The sequence below is a fragment of the Sorex araneus genome, chromosome 4 (genome assembly GCF_027595985.1).
Source record: "Sorex araneus isolate mSorAra2 chromosome 4, mSorAra2.pri, whole genome shotgun sequence".
NCBI classification, from domain to species: domain Eukaryota; kingdom Metazoa; phylum Chordata; class Mammalia; order Eulipotyphla; family Soricidae; genus Sorex; species Sorex araneus.
Window position 1 is genome coordinate 134,799,198 of NC_073305.1, and position 17,048 is coordinate 134,816,245.

Genomic DNA, 17,048 nt, shown 5'->3' on the forward strand with positions numbered 1-17,048 from the left:
TTTTTTCTAACAGCTGCATAGTATTCCATTGTATAGATGTACCAAAGTTTCTTCAGCCAGTCATCCATTCTAGGGCATTCAGGTTTTTTCCAGATTCTGGCTATTGTAAACAGTGCTGCGATGAACATACATGTGCAGATGTCGTTTCGATTATACTTTTTTGCCTCTATGGGATATATATATTCCCAGCAGTGGTATTGCTGGGTCAAATGGGAGCTCAACCTCTAATTTTTTTGAGAGTCATCCATATTGTTTTCCAGAAGGGCTGAACCAGTCGGCATTCCCACCAGCAGTGTAGAAGGGTCCCTTTCTCCCCACATCCTCTCCAACAGCGGTTGCTTTTGTTCTTTTGGATGTGTGCTAGTCTCTGTGGTGTGAGGTGGTATCTCGTGGTTGTTTTGATCTGCATCTCTCTGATGATTAGTGATGTAGAGCACTTTTTCATGTGCCTTTTGGCCATTCGTATTTCTTCCTTGGTAAAGTTTCTGTTCATTTCTTCGCCCCATTTCTTGATGGGGTTGGATTTTTTTTTCTTGTAGAGTTCAACCAGTGCTTTATATACCATTGATATCAACCCCTTATCTCATGGGTATCGTGTAAATATCCTTTCCCATTCTGTGGATAGTCTTTGTATTCTGGTCACTGTATCTTTTGCAGTGCAGAAGCTTTTTAGCTTAGAAACAATAGATTTATACAGTAAAGTTGCAGCCTACAAAATCAATACCCAAAAATCCATGGCCTTCCTATATGCAAACAATGAGGCAGAGGAAAGGGACATGAAAAAAGCAATCCCATTCACAATCATGCCCCAGAAAATCAAGTACCTTGGATTCAACTTAACCAAGGAAGTAAAAGATCTCTACAAAGAAAACTACAAAATGCTACTCCATGAAATGAAAGAGGACATGAGGAAATGGAAACATATACCCTGCTCGTGGATAGGGAGAATCAATGTTGTCAAAATGGCAATACTCCCCAAAGCATTATACAGATTTAACGCGATCCCTATAAGGATACCCATGACATTCTTCAAAGAAATGGATCAAGCAATCCTAAATTTCATATGGAACAACAAACGACCAAGGATAGCTAAAACAATTCTTGGGAAAAAGATGATGGGAGGCATCACCCTCCCCAACCTCAAACTTTACTACAAAGCGGTAACAATTAAAACAGCATGGTACTGGAACAAAGGCAGAGCCGTAGACCAATGGAACAGGGTGGAATATCCCTACACACAACCCCAAATGTATGATCATCTAATCTTTGATAAGGGAGCAAGAGATGTGAAGTGGAGCAAGGAAAGTCTCTTTAACAAATGGTGCTGGCACAACTGGACAACCACATGCAAAAAAATGGGCTTAGACCTTGACCTAACACCATGCACAAAAGTCAGATCAAAATGGATTAAAGACCTCAACATTAGACCACAAACCATAAGGTACATTGAAGACAAGGTCTGCAAAACCCTCCAAGATATTGAAGATAAAGGTATCTTCAAAGATTACATGGAACTAAGCAATCTAGTAAAAACAGAGATCAACAAACAGAATATTTTATTTATCAAATCCTAAAATCTTATCATTCAATAATTATTTTCCTCTTTTAAAATAGTTTATGATTCAATATATGTATTGAATACACACATCTATATGTACACACAGATATATATATACATATATATATATATCTGTGTGTGTATCTTCCATTTGGCAGTATTATTTTCTTACATTGAATTCCACTCTCTACCCTCAAATAAAAATACCCACTATCTTAGGTATTTTAAATTACTGCCTCATTAATATCCTTAATCTAAGTTTTATTTTGTTTTGGGTGCCATACTTGGTGGTGTTCAGAGGTCACTCCTGACAGTGCTCAGGAGGCCATGTGATGCTAGGGACTGAACCTAAACACCTCCTGTATGCAAAGCATGTACCACTTCTCTCTCTCTCTCTCTCTCTCTCTCTCTCTCTCTCTCTCTCTCCGCCCCCCCATCCCTACAGATTGATTTTTATTATGTATTACATTTTTTTGAAGGGGAAGGAGGTGCACCAAACCCAGAGGAGTTTGGGAACTAGTCCTGGCACTGTGCTCAGGAATCACTACTGGTGATGCTTGGGGAACCATGTGGGAATTGAACCAGGGTTGGCTGCATGCAAGGTAAGTATCTTGACCCCTGTTAAACATCTTTAGCCCTATAGGTTGATTTTTACAATGCAAAATTCACATGTTTTTAAAAATTCTGGCTTTGGCATTGCCAATCAAAACTATTCAACTTAAAATGTCAGCCTTGTTCCTCAAGTCAGATTCTGTGTGTTTTGATTTTGTGAGATATTTTTTTCTCCATCTCATTAAATTTCAGCATGGATGAAAAGTTTTGATTGTGTACAGAGAAAAATACCAGAGAATCTTTATTGTTGCCAATGATTATATTTAAAAACTTTTGCGTTCTAACTCCTAATGTAATATATAAATCTCATTAACATTAACCTTATAAATATGATTTTTTCAAGAGCAGAGAGCATCTTCCCTTTTCTTTTATTTATAATTTGCATACTGGCACATAGTCCAAGAGTTGGCAGAAATTAATATTTTAAAGGGCATTGAAGTATAAGAATAACCACATGCTTGCAGATGTGTTAGGAAATGTACCCTGTTAGTCACTTTCTATTTGACAGGCAGCAAAATAGGCCCCTAGCAACAGCAGGCCGTCACTCAGGATTAAAGAAAAGCCATTTACATCCAGGAGACAGACCCCCTCTTTGGGGGCTGTCAGGCTAGTACATTTAATTACACAAAAGATCCTCTCAAGGAGACTGGGCTGTTGAATGTCTGTACACACCACGAATGACAGCAATGACACCCCAAAGGATTGTTCCTTTTGGCCAAGGAGCTGGGCTGTATTGGGAGCCTTCTTGCAGGTCCCTAAATCAGGGAAGTGTAGGGAAGTGTCAGTCGCTGCTTGAGATCTCTGCTTTCCCCTCTGCCAATGGTCCTTTCAACATCTTTGCCTCTGGAGAGGAGATCACTAAGAGGGATACCCTCAGTCAGATCCCAGAAATAAGGATCCACACATTAGTAATCTCAATTTCCTCTACCTGCCATGGAGGGTAGGGAGTGGGGCATAGCAAATGCTCAGTTTCGCCTACAACGGCATCCAACTTGGTTGAGATTCTAGCAGTTTTTCCTATTTGTGAGGACAAGGAGACAGCCGCAAGGAAAAGTGATGAAAGGAAAGAAGAAGCATTGCAAAACTAAGTTTGGGCTAGGGAGAAAGTCTCTGAGGACCAATAAGTGCTGGTGCATCCTCTTTCCTAGCACAGGGGAGAGCTTCAGGGCCTGTCACCCCCAGTCACTTTTCCGATAGTGACTGAGCCCCCATGTGGGAATGCAGGGATTAGCCCTGTCCATTGGAAGTTTCCCCTCTGTGAGCACCCCAGAAATGCTATCCATGTAACAGTGCCCTGGCATGGTTGAAGTTTATAGCTAATCAGTCAATATCTTTATTTAATTTTTTTTTAAAAAGTATTTCTGGCTGAACCAAACAAAAGGACAGGGTCCTAGTCAACATTATAAAATTTAGGCCCATCATGATAAAATGTGGGGTGGAGGAGATAAATTGATAAATCCCCTATATGGTGGGGATTCACATACATGGGTGAAATCACAGCTGGACAGGAGACAGACTTCTCTCTAGTCTTAAAAATAACAGAAGGGGGCTGAAAGAACAGCTCAGAAGACTGAGCACATGCTTTACTTACAGGAGACCTGAGTTAGATGACTGCATGATCACCTGAGCACCTCCTGGAATAGCTCCTGAGCACTGCTGGGTATGCCCCTCTGCCCAAGAACAAAACAAAAAATGAAAGAAGAAAACGGGGGTAGTGGAGATAAAGATAGCATCCAGCAAGCTGTAGAGAGTGGTGATGATTGCGCATCTGAATGCAATTCACGCTCCAGAATTATATACTTAAAATGGTTTGAACGGCAACGCTTTAGTCTATATATCTGAACACTGTTTAGAAAGTAGAGCAATATACTGCAAATTATTGAATGGTTCCCTTTAAATGACTGAGTTGCAAGGAATCTGAATTTCTATCTCATTACTTTTTTTTTTTAAATACTCACAAAGCAGAACACGTGTGAATTTGAGAGCACAAGGTAAGCCATAGTCCATTTCCAAACTCATCTACTTCGGGTGGAAATTGTGAGAGTTGGGACTCGACAAAGGCAAGGAGGAGAAACATATGTCACCAGTCTGCCATTATTCACAACTGCCCTAGAGAAAGGGATAAAGAAGCAAGTACAATGCATGCGAAAATCCTATCACAATAGGGCAGACTTCACCTATGTTTATAAGAGGCGGGGATTCTCCACCCAGCATCAGAGTCTGTTTTCTAGCTGTCCTTTGTTCTCAAAACCAGAGATGTAGACCAGCTGTGCTTGCAGAGACACATGAAGGTGTGGCACCTTATGACCAGCTGAAGCTTCTACTTTCCAGTAGAAATGGCTGATGGTGCTCTGGGATGCTGCACTCCACCTTTGAGGACACCTTGGGGCCAGAGTCCCCTTTCCCAGAAGCCTATCTTCAGTGCTGAGAGTGAGGGCGGTGCTGAGCCAAGGCCCTGCCTCCCTGCATGTGCCACCTTCAGCCTCATCTTCTGGGCTTGGAGGCCAAAAAGTTCAGGTAACAATATTTCCCTTGCCTTCTCCCTGAGCAGCAAAACCCAAGCAAAAAAAATCACGTTGGAAGTACTTGGTAAAGTGGGAATCACTGCTTTAGTGGATAGACAAAATAGAAACCCAATTAAAAAAAAAAAAGGAAGTCACTGACTTGAAAGGAAACTGGGCTACTCTCAGAAGCTGTGGGCAGGCAGTGAGGTTGGCTTCAGAAATGAGATCTGGAAGGCTAGAGCAAAGTCTGCTCACTCCTGTTGGCTCCTCCCTGCTTCTCCTGCTTCGGTTGTCCCTTCTCTCTGCACCCCAGCTCCCGTGGTTCTGGCTGGCAGGGCTGCCCAAAGCACCTGTGATTATTACACAGTCTTTATTCGAGCCACAAGCCCAGACTTTTCTATCAGGCTCTAACTGAGATTGTTTCAGTTGGGAGTTCACTCTTCATTTGATGAATCATGAGCGTGAAGAAGCCTTCTAAAGGATAAATTTGCCCATTCTTTTTCTGTCTCTTGGGGGAAAATGATGAGCTGGTCAGGTTCCAGGCATCACAGAAGCACCTTGAGGTATGCTAACTGCCATTCTATGTGTGATTTAGAAGACTTGTGATGTATTTCATCATTCCAATGACCATATAAATTTGGTCTTCATCCATAGCTCCCCAAAGCCATAGGAAGTTCTGAAGAGTTGTGAGCGAGAAAGACCTTTCTTGTCACATCAATAAAGGTGACACCTGAGGCAGGGGGGCAGGGTGCCAGAAGAACCAACCAAGTGAAGAAGAGGTTTGGAACTTCCAGTCCAACCTCCAGTTCTCTGAGAAGGCTGGGAATTGAGTTCAATGACCAATGATTCAGCTTTGGTGAAAGCTGATCCATTATCCCCAAGAAATATCAGAATTGAGTTGATTTCTCCACTCCTCCCTTCTGGTGTCTAAACACTACTTGTGAGGAAATCGTTTATATTCATGTGGAAATTGGAGTCCACAGTCCTAAACCATTAAAAAGGTTATGGGGGGGGGCGACAGAGAGATAATACAGGAATTAAGGCTCTTGCTTTGAATGCAGCCAACCCAAGTTCAATCTCTGGCACGGCATATGGTTCCCGAGCACAACCAGAAGTGACCATTGAGTAACTTTTGAATTTATGAACCTCTTTCCTAGGCCCTCATGTCCTCCTCCGTGGGTTATAATGCATGAGCTCTGTGGAGGCTGGCCATCTGGACACTGAGGCAAGACCAGGTCCCAGAGGTGAGGCTGGAAGGCCTGCTGCTGAGTGGGGCCTGCTGCCCTCTTGCTGCTTCTCTGACACATGATCTGGGCCTTCTGCTATGCCCAGCAGTCCATACTACATTTGTCAAAAAACATTTTACAAATGAAGAATGGGCCCAATCCTAGAGACCTAGGGATAGAATGAAAGGGACACGCTCCTGGGCCTGCTCTTGCAGAATTCCCCCCTACCCCACCCTCACCCTGCCTTGATGGCTGCTCTTTGAGTCTTTCCAATTTTCCAAATGTCCACCCAAGCAGACACATTTTCTGTGCTGGGAGTACGGGGGAGGTGACCAGTGAGGATGCTGGTTTTTTTTTTCTTGCTTTTTCTCTACCTACCCACTCCCCTGTTGGCCTTCCCAGCTGTGGGAAGTGGAGCAGGTATTGAGAGCAGCTTCATTCTTTTTGAGTCACTGTTGGGACAGCTCTCTCCTGGCAGCTGGTGGTGCCTGTAGGCCAGACCACTGGGCCGTGCTCCCAAGAGCAGAGCTCCTCCAGATGCTATCAGCTGCGGGGAGCTGGGCCAGGCTGCCTCATCCAGCCCCCAAGAGCAGACTGCTTTCAAGCAGAAGTAGATGTGATCGGATGAATGCCTTGGATAAGATCACAAGAGCATGAGGTAGCAACTCCACGAGGCTTGTGGGAAAATGCAAATAAACCCCCAAATGACTCCAAGTGCTTTGGTTTCCACCTTTCTAAGCAATCTTCGGTCTTCTTCTGTCCTCCACTGCCATAGACACTAGTGAGTTGGTACCTGTCTGGGGGCCGAGGCTATTTTGTGCAAAAAAAAAAAAAAATGTTTGGATAGAAAGGCCCAGAGGTAGAGCAAATGAGAGGTGCTGAAGACCAGACCTGGCTAAGAACTGAACTGGGCAAACATGTGGGGATCCCTGCAGGGATAACTCTAATGGATGAGCCCTTATGAGGACACGAAAGCAGCAGAAACAAGTACCAAGTCTAGGCATGCTTGTTATTTCGTAGTAGTAACTGGCATCTCTTCCTGGCACTGATCTAGTCAGTTTCCGCTTGTCCATTCATTTTATCTTCATGGTGCTGCAAGGTCGGCACTTTTATGAGCTCCATTTTATAAATGAGAAAATGAAGGCACAACTGGTTTATGTGACACAGTGATGCTGAGAGCCTGCTCAGGGCGTCCCTACACCAACTCCCTTCCACACCATCAGTCTCTCGAGTGCCAGATTGGAATCACTCTCGGATCATGCACACCTGGAATCATTTACATGGTCAACAAACACTACACATACCTCGAGGGGGCCAGGAGATGGCATCGATGCTAACGTGCCTGCCTTGAGGATGTGAGGCCTCAAATCTGTTGTCTGGTGCCACCACATCCATAAAATGACACCCTGGTGACTCTGCTTTCCAAGATCCTGGCACCATAACTGATTTCCAGCCATGACACAGCCAGCAGTGTATGAGCGCCACAATAAAAGCTTGCCTCTTCTGGCAACAAAAGACATAGGTGAGCACCCCAGTGAAAGAAATGTGATTTTTCTCCCCACCCCCGCTGCGTAAGCCCTGCCACCTGACCTCCATAACACAAGATCTGACCCTTGGCAAACTCCCCAACTAAGCATGTGGGAACCTTGGTCATAGTCACACGACTACCAACAGAGAGAAGGGGAGAGGAGAAAACTTTTTAAAAGATGACTCCAGAGAAAAGAAATATTTTGATAATGTAACCATTGGAAAAGCAGATTTTGCCCCTGGCATAATCAGGCATGTATTCTCCAAGGCTCTGTTGATCCTCTCTTGTTGTGTGAACTTTGCACAAGAGCAATATGGTCTCCTGCTGTTGCCCTTGGTGTCCTGAAGCCATAACCTGGCATGTGGAGGATAAATGGGTCCTCAGTTAAGTGATCTGGTAGGCTGGGGGTGCTGGAAAGTGAGCAAAGGTGGGAAGGATTTCACAGTGGCTCAGCTTGATATTTACTGTGATTTTAAAGTCTGAACATTGGGGAACTGCTGGGTACATCAGAGAGCAGTTGGAAAGAAATCAGCCACCAGTCTACTCCCCCACTTACTTCTGCTTCCCCTCCTGACGCCACTGTGGAAAAAGTCCATAGAATGTGGTTGTCATGCTGGTGGCCTTTGATCCCCATCTCAAGAAGAAGAAAATCCAGGATGGACTCACTCCTTTCTTTAGCACCTCCCCTCCCCCCACACCAACACACACACACACACACACACAGAGTGAGTAAGAGCTCTTCTTCTCCAGCATTGGTTTGTGAGTGGGGCCTCAGCTCTGGCATTTCTGTGGACTGGGCCCTTCCCTGGGTTTTGCTGGATCTACTTCAACCACACCTCTTCGTTTTATGTGACAGGATGAAGAGCTGACAACACAAGGGTAACCTCTGGTTTGGGATCCCCAGCGGCTCTGGGAGTTCAGGTTCAACTTGCTGGTTAAGGGAGCCCCGCTGTGTGGCAAGCGGCCAGACACTCTCCCACTTTGATTGTCCAGAAAACCCTGCAATTTCTCCTTTCCCATCTGAAACCTTTAGAGCATCAAGTCAGCAAGGCCAACGCCCTACTCTGGGCCTATAGTAACTCCACTGAGTCTCAGGCCATATACCAGAGATGGTGGCAGGTGTGTGTGTGGGGGAGGCTGGGGGGGAGGAGAGATGGTGGTGGCAATGATGGGGGACTTTACAGACAACTGGCATCTGTTCTCACTGTTCTGGATATACAGAAATCCAAAATCAAGGTCCCAGTCAATAGGATGTGGGTGAGAAATTCCTGGTTTGTAGAGGACTGTGCTTCATGATGCTTCCCACAGAGAAGACTGAGAGAGCACTCGGGGGCCTGGGTTAGAAGGGCTTCAGTCCCAGCCTCTTAGCCTAGTACTCTCCGTACTCTCCTAGAGACCCCACCTTCTGTTCCATCACATGGGGGGCTAGAAGCCAACGTGTGTGGGAGGGCAGGGGAAGTGGCACAAATATTCCATCTCTCGCCACCACACCGACACTCTAGTTCATGAGGCTTGTGTCCTGAATCATGAGATTCTTGGGGCCAGAGAGATAGACAGGAGTTAAGTTGTTTGCCTTATAACAGCTGACACTGGTTAGATCCCTGTTGCCATCTGTAGTTTCCTGAGCACTACTGGGAGTGATCCCTGAGCACAGCCAGGAGTAAGTAGGCCCTGAGCACCACAGGGTATAGACCCAAAATCCTATTGTGATACTTTGGGGGCTCAGAACTATGTTCACTTTATTTGTCAACTGCCTTGCTTTTCAGTATGAGTGGCTGCACACTTCCTGGTACATTTTTAATTGCTTCCTGAAGAGCAGATGGCTTCTGATCAAGAAATGAATCCACCACTTTCCCGAGATTTCCAATTTCTGAATCCTCTTCTTCCCAACCAAGTAGCTTTGTGACGAGGGACCCTGCAGGGATGGAAACCAGCTCACTCGTCTCAGAGCAAAAAGGGTCTGGAAGTCAGTTTCATGGGTAAACTGAGGACCTGCCCAGATACTGCCCTTTCACTCTAAAAAAAGTTTTTACAGAAGTATCATGTCAGGCAGAACTTTTTTCTGTCTTTTTTGCTCTTGTTTTGGGGCTGGATTGCTCAGGGACTAGTCCTGGTGGGGCTTGGGGGACCTCTTGGGGTGTCTAGGCTGGAACCCTGGTTGAACACATACAAGGAAAGCATCCTCCCTTCTCTATTATCTCTCTGGCCCCAATTGCTTGTTTGATCTTATCTCTCTAGGAAACCCCTTAGAGATTTCTGGTTTGCCAAATAGCACCCAGTTTTTCTTCCTTGGTAACAGAGACTCAACATATCCAGTGAAAGGACTGTTTCCTAGACTGGTAGAAACAGAAATTGGTGAATGTCACTTCTGGGAAAGCCATTCTTTCCTACCTGCCTCCTGTTTCGGATGTGGGTGAGACTTATTGGAGCTCAATATGTGACAACCATATTGAGACAGAAAGAAAAGACTAAAAGAATCAAAGACTCGCCCTGTTTTCCTTTATTCTAATAGATTTCTGAGTCATTGAACTGATGCCAGCAATTACCCGTGTCTTGCTCATGAGATTAAAAAACAAAAACCAACCCTCTTCTTTGTGTTTGAGTCACTCGAGTCAGTTCTCTGTTTCTAGCAACTAAAATCAATTCTTAATTAATATACCACATTAGATGGTAGTTTAGTAATTACTCCAAGACCTCTTTTGCAGGGCTCTTCAGAGGCTACAGTTCTCGGACAGCCATTCTTCCACGACAAGCCCTAGAGCCATATTTCTCTCTGAGTTGCAGCAAGATTCTTCTTGGTGTTCCTAACCTGAACTTCTTTAGTGAAAGTGTTAACATTAAAGGCACTGGACTTTCTCCAGAGAAGCAGTTTTAGGAAATAAGTTGCCATGTCACTTTGGTGTATGGTCACTGGCAAATGTGTAGCTGAAACTCGTCGAGAAGCTTCATGGAGAATGTCTCCAACATCTGGCCATGAGAGCTACTGCTGGCTTTTTTAAGCACAAGCAAAACCAAGCACTCAAATATTCCAAATTTAGCTTCTTGAACATTTATGTTGGGTGCCTCTACCTTGGCCTGCAGCTGCCAGCAATTCAGAGCTCCCGCTTTGACAGACATTTTAAGCTCTTTTTTTTTTCTTTTAAAGTGTGCATTCTCTTCATTCCCTACTGTGGAGCATTCAAACTGGAGGAATTTTTATAGTCACCGCTATGTCTTTCCGAAGTCTGGGAGTTCAAAGGTTTCTCCAGGGCTGAGCCAGGGGGAAAGAATCCTTACAAAAGGATAGAAATGTTGTCTGTTATTTGCTGTTAGCTCTAGCGGAGGGTCATTTCTCATCTTTGTTTGATCTGGGGCCTTAAAGGAGCCCATGGACCACTCCCAGTGGTGATACCCAGCTAGTGGGGCTGGACAGGTCCATGTGAGGGCCCAGAGATCCGGGCTATGCTCAGAGATCTTCCCCGATGCCCAGCATTTCCTGGGACATACTTGGAGAACCACTCTTCTAGAAAATAACATTCACAAAACAAGTCTTGGAGCTAAGGATCATCTTAAACCTAAATATCATCTTATACCTTACAAGGACATTAGCGAAAGACAAAGGAAAGAATAGGGAGAGAAATCTTCAGAATCTGTTTCTCATTCTACCAATTCCTTGATTTCCCCCTTCCTGCTTTTCTCTCTTTCCTCCCCACTTCTCTTTTAGATAATTCTTTGTTGTTCCCTAGAGGGTGTAAATTGGCCTGATCTTCTAATAAGTCAACATTCTTGTTGACAGAGATATGTAAGTGAAAGGGTAATTGCTATTTTAGGGAGACTTGTCACCTTCACTCCATTCCACCTCCACTCCCTAAATCTCTTCTACCAGAAAAGTCCCCTAAAGGACAATCCCAAATTCTTTAGCACTTGTTTATTTAGGCAATTTCTACCTAGAAAGAAACCCAGTTCTGACACAATTGCAACATGGTCCATGTTATGACATGTGCAAGATCAGTCACTGGCTCCCTCAAATTAGGGGAGACCTCCTCTGGGAAGGGGACCCTGAGAAATGAGAGGAGACTCAGGGCAAGGGAGCACCACAGCAGGCCCTGCCTGGAACCCTAGACAGGGAGGGGTCCCATGAGAAGCAGCTGCTCTGCTCAAGGAGATGTCTCAGGATGCCTTTTATTCAGTTTATTTAGGGCAGGGCCCTAGATCCATAGTCACTGTGCACTTAGGTCTTCGGATGTGACCTCAAGTCAAAGTGAATGCAGACTTGGGATACTGAGTCCGACAACCCAGGCCAAGTGGGGGTCATAAAACCTAGTCGAGGGACTGGAGAGATAGTATAGCGGGTAGGGTGCTTGCCTTGCATGTGGCTGACCCAGGTTTGTTCCCTGGCATCCCGTATGATTCCCTGAGCATGGCAAGAATTATTTCTGAGTGCAGAGTCAGGATTAAGCCCTGAGCATTGCTGGGGTTGATCCAAAAGTAAAAAACAAAAGAAAAAAATCTAGCTGAGGGGCCCCTGTTTAATACGGGTCAGCAGCCCTTGACTCATGAGATAAGCTGCGGTGGGGTGGAAGGTATGCCAAGCCCACACAGACCCCCGATCCTCACTGACTGAGGGGCATGCAGAATTCTGTCCCCTGAGAACACCATTACTTTACACCTGCTTTATCCTTTCCATTACTTGGTTTCAGTGAGCCTGAATTGATAACTGCCACTGGGCAAGGGAGAAGGTATAACTGTCTAGTGGTGGCTCCACACCAGTCATCGAACCTTTCCTGGACTGCTTGTCACCCTCCCTCTCCCAACCACAGGCTGGATGTCCACTCTGAGGGTTTGTGGGTGAGTCTTGGTCTGTCTGCTCAGAGGGCTTTTGTACATTGAGGCCCCCTTCTCATCAAGGGGGCACACATTCCTCCCAATTGAGTGTTTTGTGGCCAGAAAACAAACATATGGGCTCGAGAGGGTTTAGCCAGTAGGGCACTGGTCTTGTATGTAGCTGAGCCTGGCTCAATTTATTTATTTATTTATTTTTTTAATTTAAATTTTATTGAATCACCATGTGGAGGGTTACATAGTTCTCAGGATTATGTCAGTTATACAATACTCAAACACCCTTCCCTTCACCCGTGCCCATATTCCATCACCAACCACCCCATTAAACCTCCCGCCCTCTCCCGCCCCCCCCAGCCCCCGGCCTTGTAAATGATAAGTTTCACTTCGTTTACGCTTTATCTTGGTTATAGTCCATGTTTCAACACATAACTCACTATTGTTGCTAGGGTTTCCCCCAAAAAAGAAAAGACAGTCCCACTGTCAAGGAAGCATTTGATGGCTCTCCATTGCTGAGAATGTAGAGAAATTAAGTCCCGCTGTTTGTTACATAACTTTTCTATTTTTTCCCCCCTCGTCCCGCGCCACCGAGATCACGCCTATTTAGTAATCACCACGCTGCCCGACAAAGGGAAAACAAACCAAAAAAGATGGTTATTTCTCGTCATCAGCCGGCGTGGGGCTCTGGCTTAGTTGATAGTCTGGTAGAATGTCTGCAAGCAGTTTCTGGAACCAAAAGTAATACGCTGGGCCCCGGCTCGAGATTCCACCAGCGTCCCGCTGTTCCAAGTACATAATAATTTATTCCCTTGTATCCCATTCCCACGCCACCAGGTCCATGTCAGCTTAATGGACATCATACTATGGTTAACGCCATGCCTCGTTTCTTCCCGAGAAAGAAGGATATTTCTTCTCAGCCAGCGTGGGGATATGGCTTAGTTCAGTCTATAGAGATGGCTACCACTTTGGTAGCCTTCAATATTTCAGAAAAAGACTTACTATTCTTGTTAGGATTTCCCACCAAAGTCCTACCCGTTAAGAAGGAACCATTTCATATTGGTGATGATTAAATGACAATAGGTTGCGCGGCCATGGCAGCGGCCTCGCGGCTTTGAATTTCTGTATAAAGTCCAGGGAAAGTACAGCCAGAAATTACACGTCGCTACAAACTTTAACCCTATTATGGTCCCCCCAAAGTCCAACCCATTACAAAGGAACCATTTCATATTGCTGATGATTAGATGACATTAGGCTGCCGAGGCCGCGTGGTTTTGGGTTTCTATATAAAGTCCAGGGAAAATTCTGCCTAAAATTCTATCGTTACAATCTTTTACCCTTCAACAAAAAACTCAGTACTATTGTTTGGAGTATCCCCCCCACGGTAAGCCCTGCCAAAAAGGAACATTTACACATTGCTGACAATCAAAAGATATTAGGTTAGATTTCTATATGAAGTCCGGGGAAAATTCTTTTGGTAATTGCATCACTCGCTGGCAGCGCCTGGGCCAGAAGCTCCGAGCACACCAGTTTGGAGGCATTTTGGGGGCGCCGCTCATGTCCAAAGTGGTTCAGTTGCCTCCGGGGTCGATCTCGCGCAGGGCCGGAAAGGAGCGTCCCCACATGGCTCTGTGCTTAAAAAAATGGCTCAATTTTTTAAAAATAAATTTTATTGGACTACCGCGAGATACAGTTATGAACTTGCATGATTACATTTCAGTCATATAGTGCTCAAGCACCCAATTTCCACCAGTGTACGTTTTTACCACCATTGTTCCCAGTGTTCTTCCCACCACCCCCACCCCATCTCACTCCCTGCATCTGTAGCAGGTACAATCCTTCTTACTCTCTCTAATTTTGGGCATTATGATTTCCAATACAAATACTAAGAGGCCATCATGTTTGGTCATTGGTCTACCTTCAGCACATATCTCCCCTCCTGGGCAATCCCTCCAATTATCATTTACTTAGTGGTTCCTTTTCCATCCCAACCGCCTTTTTCCCCAGCATGTGTGGCGGGCTTCCAAATCATGGTGTGATCCTCTTGGCCCTTATCTCTACTGTCCTTAGGTGTTAGTCTCATATTATGCTACTTTATATTCCACAAATAAGTGCAATCATTCTCTATCTGTCCCTTTCTTTCTGACTAATTTCACTTAGTATGATACTCTCCATGTCCATCCACTTATATGAAAACTTCATAATTTGATCTCTTCTAACAGCTGCATAGTATTCCACTGTGTAGACATGAGCCTGGTTCAATTTATTTTCACCACCTATGAGCCTCCAACCCCTGAGCATAGAACAGGGCCCAAAATAAAAGCAGAGCAGTAGAACAAGGTTCCACTTAAGTTAGTGACACACACTCCTCTTAGAAGATTTAGATCATCTAGCTGAGGAAATGGATGTCATCTGCAAGCGTCTTACTGGATGAGAGCAGCAGCCAGCTTCTCCACCAGCCTCTCTCTGCTCTGTCGCCAAGAGTGCAGCCTCAGACACGTAGAAACGACAGAACAATTATGGGCTTATTATTTATGTCATAGTTGCAGGGATATTTTTTTCATTTTTTTTCCTTTTGGAGGATTAGGTAGGGTTTGGCCCACACCTGACAGTGTTCAGGGCTCACCCCTGGCACTCAGGGATCATTCCTAATGGTGCTCAGAGGACCCTATACGATGCTGGGGATCAAACTGGGGTCGGTCCCAGGCAAGACAAGTGCCTTTACTCCTGGACTGACTCTCAGGCCCACAGTGATAATATATTTTGATACATAGTCTTTGTCATTCTGTGTGGAACTCTGCTCCCTTCTTGCTGTCCAGAACTTAACTGCTTTAGCCTCAGAAGAAAAAGGGACTAGCCAGTTCACAAGCCCCTTCCTCCTACTGACCAGGAAACTTTGTGTCCTGTGTTCATACATCACGACAGGGCAGCAGGATGGGTCACCACAGGGGCCAAGCTCACTGCTTGTCATGGTTTAAGCTCAGGGATGACATGGGAGATTTCCACCTGAGTGGAAAATTGAGACCAGCTAGCCCCAAGCAGAGGCTTTATCTCTGTAAACCCCACCATACACTTCCAGAATTAATTGTTCCAACTTTCCCTTTCAAACAACATGCGCACTCCTTAGCAGAAAAAACAAAACCAAACCAACTTTCAAAGTTGAGCTCTGTCCTGTGCTGCTTCCCGCATCCTGAGCAAGAACCCACTGGCTGGGAGACTGCCCTGCTCACAGGGGTCTTGGGGGGAACACAGACCACTGCTCCACCTTAATTAGCAGCAACCCTTCAAATGGGGGAAGGTCTTGAGCCAGGATCAAAGGTGGAAAGGACAAGAAGGAGTCTGGTTCCCTGAGTCCAGGGGAAAGCAGCAGGCAGTGGGTTCCTGTTGCCAAGGGAGGGCTCCAGCCCTGCTCCCAGCTAATAGAGGCAGGAGGTTGGTCTCTATGCAGTGCTTAGGGAGGGGTGGGGGCCACAGACAGGCCAAGCATCTGACACTTTGATCCCTGGCTCCTCTAGCCTCACCCTTGTGGGGTCCTGTCCTGTCCAGCAGACGCAGCCCGAATGAACAGACGCAGAGCCAGAAAGCAGCAAGGAAGAAGAGAGTTTATTCTACTGGCAGTTACAATACTTATACTTCTCTGCTGGGAGGAAACGGTGTCAGGACCCACATACAAATGCAGATTGACATGTTACAGGCATAGGCTATTGAGAAACAAATGGTGACCATAGTGGCAACCTTGCTACAGGCCTCTGTTTGAATCAGAAGAGCCAGGCTGTCTTGCTAGGAAATAAGAGCCAGACTTGTAAAGCGGCTCCCTACACACCCTTGGTACAACTGCTGGGATATTCCTAATCGATTTCCAAATTCCAGGCCTGGGAGATAGGACAGCAGGGAAGGCAACTTGTCTTACATGTAGCTGACCTGGGTTGGATGATCCTGCACACTTCATAGGGTCCCCTTGTCTCACCTGCCCTCGAGTCCCGCCGGGAGTGATCCCTGAATACAGAGCTAGGAGTAAGCCCTGAGCCCTGCTGGGTGGGCCAAAGCAAAACAAAACAGAACAGAACAAAACACCCCTACCCAAACCAACAACAAAAAGAATCCCCAATTCCAAGTCTGTACTTAGTCTTTTCTGCACTAGAACATGTAAGCCACTAAACAGGAAACGGAAAACGTCATAAGCCAACAGCCTGCCCCTCCCTATAAACTGTATAAGACTTGATGAGCAGTCATGGGCTGCGATGAATCATCCTGGGTCCTCAGAGTCTCACCCTCACTCTCCAATCTTCAGATGAAGTGACAGAAAAGTGGCCAAGGAGAGTTCTCTGAGGCAGGCGCCAGCTTCAACTCGGCCTCATCCTCTCCTGGGCAACCCCTGCTAGGTTTCCGTTTATTTAGCAATTAGTGTTAGGAGGCTCCTGGGGAAACTCTGGCTTGGGGGCTCAGAGGTTTTATTTCAGAATCTCCCTGCTTCTGCCTGAAGCAGCAGATTCTGGATGGAGGGTTTGAAAGAAATAGCTCCCAGGACTCTTATTCAACTACTCTTGATGATAACCCTGGGCAATTTGACTCTCCACAAACAGGCTCTGCCTCCATTTCCTCCATGTCCTCTCCTTTAGCAGTCTGGCCCTCCACGATCTCCTGGCCACTCAAGTCCATGGCCATGCCCTCACCATAATCTCATTCAAATGACCTTCAGCTCTCCTGTTTCTCTCCACGCCCCCGCCCCCCAGCTTCTTGGCAGATTCTTCCATTGCACTAAGTTCTACCACCTGTCACTGTTCGCACCCCTAACCACACCTATG